We start from the raw sequence: 6,000 nt of genomic DNA on the forward strand, positions 1-6,000 counted from the left end.
TGAGCTTGCATTTTCTAGAGTTTGAAATAGATGGCATTATCCAGGAAGTAGAATCTTTCTGGCTTCTGTCACTCATCATAATTGTGAGATTCAAGCTACATGCATGTTTCACCTGAAACATTCATTCCTTTGCATTGCTGGGTAGTATGGATACACTCCAACATGTTCATACATTTACCTGTTGGGAGATATTTGGGTTGTTTCCACCCACCTTAGTCTCCTTGGACGCTGAGCTCTATCTTCTCAGCTCAGGGGGGTCTACAGGCTCTGGCTGTTTCCCTGTCCCCTGCAGCAAGTCCTGGGAGCTTTCTTAAGGCAGTACACTGGGTCCCTGATAATACTTCCCTTGCATGTTTGGTTTCTCAGGAATCACTATCCCTCCCTCATTGCCTGATGTCCGGCATCTTGAAAACATTTTATCATATATTTTGCCCAATATATATTTGGGGGTTGTGTTGGGTGGGAGATTAATCTGGCCCCTGTCACTCCCTCTTGGCTGGAGTGGAAGTCTCACCCCATCAGCACTGGAGCCCTCACTTCCCCTTCCAACTTCCATCCTGTCCAATCTGCTAGGCATCCTCCATACTGCTGCCAGCCCTTAACATATTGATCGAGGCCAGGCGTGGGTGGCTCACGCTCATAATCCCAGCACTTTGGAAGGCTGAGGCAGGAGGATCGCTTGAAGTCACGAGTTCAAGACTAGCCTGGGCAACATAGCAAGACGCCCCCCCCATCCCCACAAAAAAAATTAAAAGTAAAATAATAGGTTTAGTTTTAGGTTTAAAGAAAAATTGAGCAGATATTAGAGAGAATCCCCATACACATCTCTCTCCACCCCCATAGATTCTCCTATCATTAATATCTTTCTTGAATCTGCAACAATTGTTACAACTGAAGAACCAATTATCATTAGACTCAGGCAACATTCTAACCAAGATTCATTTACAATGTATATGTAACATACATATTAATATACAATGTAATATTACATTATACGTAATATACATTGGTTCAATTATAACCATTTACAATGTAAATGTAATAGTTTAATTAGGGTTCATTCTTTTTTAAAAATTAATATTTATTCATTTATTTATTTTTGAGACGAGGTCTTGCTATGTTGCCCAGGCTGATCTTGAACTCCTGGGCTCAAGTGATCCTTCTGCATCAGGTTCCTGAGTAGCTGGGATTACAGTACAAGTGAGTGCCACTGTGGCCGGCTAGAGTTCACTCTTGATATGGTGCATGCCATGAGTTTTGCCAATTGTGTAATGGCATGTGTCCATTACAATATCACATAAAATTGTTTGCCCTAAAAATTCTGTGTTTCTTTCACCTATTCGTCCCCCTCTCTCTCTCTTCTCCCTAACCTCTGGCAACTACTGGTCATTTTATTGTCCCTATAGTTTTGCCTTTTCTATTATAGAATGTCATATCGGTGGCATCATACAGTATGTAGCTTTTTCGGATTGGCTTCTTTTAGGTAACAAGATGACATTTAAGGTTCCTCCATGTCTTTTTGTGGCTTGATAGCTCATTTCTTTTTATCACAGAATATATTCCTTCCCCTTGTCTGGATGTGCCCCAGTTTGTATATCCACTCACCTGCTGAAGGACATCTTGGTTACTTTAGAGCTGACTTCGCCAGTTTTGCTGGTGGCCTTGGAGGATGAGTCTGTGGCACATGGTGAACACCAGAGGGCGGCATAGCCCCCTCTTCTCTCCTAGTGGGGGCACCATCCATTTCCCCACCTGCGCTAATCCGCTTTCCTGAACTAACCTTGATGTGGTCTTTGCCATGAGCTAGGATCGATCTGGAAACCATTTGTGGGAAACATTAAGTTGGACATACTTCCTTTGGAGTAAAAACCAGGGTTTCATGACTCGACGTTTCCTCGGAACTGATGGCGGTTTTCTCGCTTCCACACATACAGGACTTGTGCAGAATGGTGGGCTAGTATCTTTCCCCCAAAGAAGTGAATGGAGGTGCCAGCTGGATCATCCGTCTCTAAGCTGAACTTGGTGGTGGGACAGCAGGGAGGCAAAGTTGCCCCAAGACCTGATTCCCTAGGAGGGCAATGCCAGCAGCCCCCTGCCTAAGGATCACTGGACCTGGTTTTATGAGAAATCAGGGGACCCAGCAGAAGGGGGCATGGCTTGGGAAACACGTTGCCTCACTTTGGTCTGAGGGACACACCTGGAGACAACTCATTCCTCCCTGTGGTGACCCTGCTAAACAGCTATTGCCAGCTGCAGATGGAGCTTCCCTGCCACGTGCACAGAGGGCACCCGGATGGATTCACACACAAGTGTGACTGGCTACCCGAGCCGTGCCTTGCCTCCCCTTCACCCTGTGTTGTCAGATGATGCTCTGTAAGGCAGGTATTTGCTCATGAATACTGGTTTATTTATTTGTTTATTCAATTTTTTTTCTTAGGAGACAAAGTCTTGCTCTGTTGCCCAGGCCTGGAGTGCAGTGGTGACATTACAGCTCACTGCAGCCTCAAACTCCTGGGCTCAAGTGATCCTCCTGCCTCAGCCTCCCGAGTAGCTGGGACAATAGGCGCGCACCACCACGCCTGGCCCCTAATGTTAACATATTGCATAATATGGTAGAATTATCTAAACCAGGAAATTAACACTAATCTAAAACCATTAGGTAATCTATACTCCTTATCTGAATTTTGCCACTTTTCCTGCTAATATTCTTTTTCTGGTCCTGGATCCAATTTAGAACACTATGTTGATTTAGTTGTCACATTTCCTTAGTCTTTTCTAATCTGTTCCTTTTTCTTTGATTTTAATCTTTGAAGAATAGTGATTGGTTACTTTGTAGAATGCAGTACACCCTCCATTTGAGTGTGTCTGATGTTTGCTCATGGTTTGAAAAATAGGTTTTTATTTTATGTTAGTATTTTTTTTTAAGAGATGGTATATCACTATGTTGCCCAGATTGGCCTTGAACTCCTGGCCTCAAGTGATCGTCCCACCTCAGCCTCCTGAGTAGCTGGGACTATAGGCTCTCACCACTGTGCCCTCCAAAATAGACTTTGAATTATTAATTCATGATAGATGATTATACACTGAATCCTACAGAGGGAAAATTAGGCATTTAAAGCAATTTATGTGTTCCCATGGAAACTGGAGTGAAGTTCGAACTATTTTTTATTCCTTATTTCCTGGTCATTCTCTCATGTCCTTTTTGAAGGGAAACATCAGCTCCTATTGGTGATTCCAAATCACAGATGACAGTTCACTGTAACCTCTAACTCCTGTCTTCAAGTAACCGCCCCCACCCCCACCTCTGCCTCCCAAAGTGCTAGGATTATAGCTGTGAGCCACCACAAGTAGCCTAGATCATATTTTTTTTAGCTCAGTTGCAGGTTTACAGGAAAATTGAGCATTAAGGCCAGGCGTGGTGGCTCATGCCTGTAATCCCAGAACTTTGGGAGGCTGAGGGGGGAGGATCACTTGAGCCCAGGGGTTCCAAATTACCATGAGCTATGATCATGCCATTGCACTCCAGCCTGGGCAACAGAGTGAGATCCTCCCCCCCCCATCTCTTAGAAAAAATAAAGTAAAATAAACAGGAAAGCAGAGTAAGTGGGGTTGGGAGAGCTCAGTGCTGGGGGAGGGGCTGTCATGCCAATTGGAGTAAAGTGTGAAGGCTGAGAGGGAGGGGCTACGCTGTAGAAAGAGAACAGCAGGGCAAAGGCCCTGTGGCAGGACCATGCCTGTCCCTGGTGGGCTGTAGAAATGAGACCAGAGCGGCTGGAGTGAGTGAGGACTAGAGTAGGTGATGATGGGGTTCCTTGTGGGCCACCATAAGGATGTACGCTTAGGTCGATGTGGCTGCTGGTCTAAGAAAACTCCAGAGGCTCTGATTTCAGAAGCAAGACATGTTGTTTTCACTCACCTTGCACTAGAAAAATAATGTATGGCTTCTTCCACTTCATTCTGTTGGAAATTTTACATAGAAAGAAAAATCTCAATCTGGACTTCTAGGGGAGGCTGGCAGGGTGCAACAGGGAACACCACAACAAAGGGACCAGCAGATGATCGTTAGAAGGAAAATCAGCCATGAATCCGCCGAAAGAACAGCTTTTCTTCTGAGTGAAGGCTCTTGGCAGTAACTGCCCCGTGTGCTCGCTGACTCACTGCCTGGCGGGCACTCTCCTAATCCTATTCTGTCTTGTGGGACTCCAACTTGATCTCAGAAGGGCCTATGATGAGGGTGCATGGCAGGGAGCTCCATGTCCCCTCGATTTAGAAATAGCCCATAAATACAGATGTCGTGATCTTGATTACATGCAGGTGGTTTTTTGAACGTCCCAGGCAGAACAGCTAAGCAATCCATTCTCAGTAGTCTAGGGCTGATTCTTCTCATTTGTAGATTTGTCACACCTCTCAGCCAGTACCTGAAATGGGTTGCGAGGACCCAGGCAGGGCTCAGCAGTGGATAGCTGGATGGTCTACATTTATTGCTGTTGATGATTTTTTAAAAAATTGTGGTGGCCAGGTGTGGTGGCTCACGCCTGTCATCCTAGCACTCTGGGGGGCTGAGGCGGGAAGATCGCTTGAGCCCAGGAGTTGGAGGTTGCAACAAGCTATAATGACACCACTGCACTCCAGCCTGGGCAACAGAGAGACACCCTGGGTTCCTCAAGAGAGGCAGAAGAGAGGGGATCATTTGAAGCCAGGAGTTCATCCTGTCTCAAGAAAAAAATTTTTTTATTAAAAAGAAAGTCATACATGCCTTCTCATGAAAAAAAAAAAAACAAATAAAGTCGTACAAATGGAATCAGACAGTATATAACCTTTTTGAGATTGGCTATTATTTAAATCATCATAACTCCCTAGAGATTATTTCATCAAAGTTGTTGTGTGTTTCATTTGTTCATTCCCTTTTATCGCTGAGTAGTACTCCATGGTATGGCCAGATCTCAGTTCATTCTACCATTCACCTGTTGGAAGCATATCTGGGATGATTCCAGTGTTGGGCATTTACAGATAAAATTGCTATGAACATTTACGTGCAGGTTTTTGTGTGAATGTAAGTTGTTATTTCTCTAGTATAAATGCAGGAGTGCAATGGCTGTGTCATGTGTTGTATGTTTGGTTTTTTTTTTCCCCAGAAACTGTCCAGCTGTTTTCCAGTGTGGCTGTACTATATTATAACCTTATCAGGGATGTATTCCATATTTATTTCAGTTTCCCCACATCCTTGCCAGCATTTGGTGTTTTTACTATTTTTTGTTTTAGCCATTCTGATAAGTGTTGTGATACCCATTTTGTTTGTTTGAAGAGACAGGGTCTCACTCTGTCACCCAGTCTTGGTTCAATTGATCTTCCTGTCTCAGCCTCCTGAGTGGCTTGGACTACAGGCACATCTACCATGCTTGGCTAATTTTGTTTGTTTGTTTCTTAGTTGGCTAATGTTTTGTTTTTGTAGAGATGGGGTCTCATATGTTGCCCAGGCTGGTCTCCAACTTCTGGCCTTATGTGATCCTTCTGCCTCAGCCTCTGAAAGTGCTGGGATTATAGGCATGAGCCACGACATCTGACCCATTGTGGTTCTAATTTGCATTTTCTAATGGCTAAAGATGCCGAACACCTTTTCATGTGCTCATTTGCCATCTGAATGTTGTTTTTGGTGAAATGTCTAAATATATAAAGCCTAGGGCCGGGCGTGGTGGCTCACGCCTGTAATCCTAGCACTCTGGGAGGCCGAGGCGGGTGAATTGCTCGAGGTCAGGAGTTCGAGGCCAGCCTGAGCAAGCGAGAGACTCTCGTCTCTACTAAAAATAGAAAGAAATTATCTGGCCAACTAAAAATATATACTGAAAAAAAAATTAGCCGGGCATGGTGGCACATGCCTGTAGTCCCAGCTACTCGGGAGGCTGAGGCAGGAGGATCGCTTGAGCCCAGTAGTTTGAGGTTGCTGTGAGCTAGGCTGATGCCACGGCACTCTAGCTCGGGCAACAGAGTAAGACTCTGTCT

This window comes from Lemur catta, chromosome 1, assembly GCF_020740605.2.
Source record: "Lemur catta isolate mLemCat1 chromosome 1, mLemCat1.pri, whole genome shotgun sequence".
Lineage (NCBI taxonomy): Eukaryota > Metazoa > Chordata > Mammalia > Primates > Lemuridae > Lemur > Lemur catta.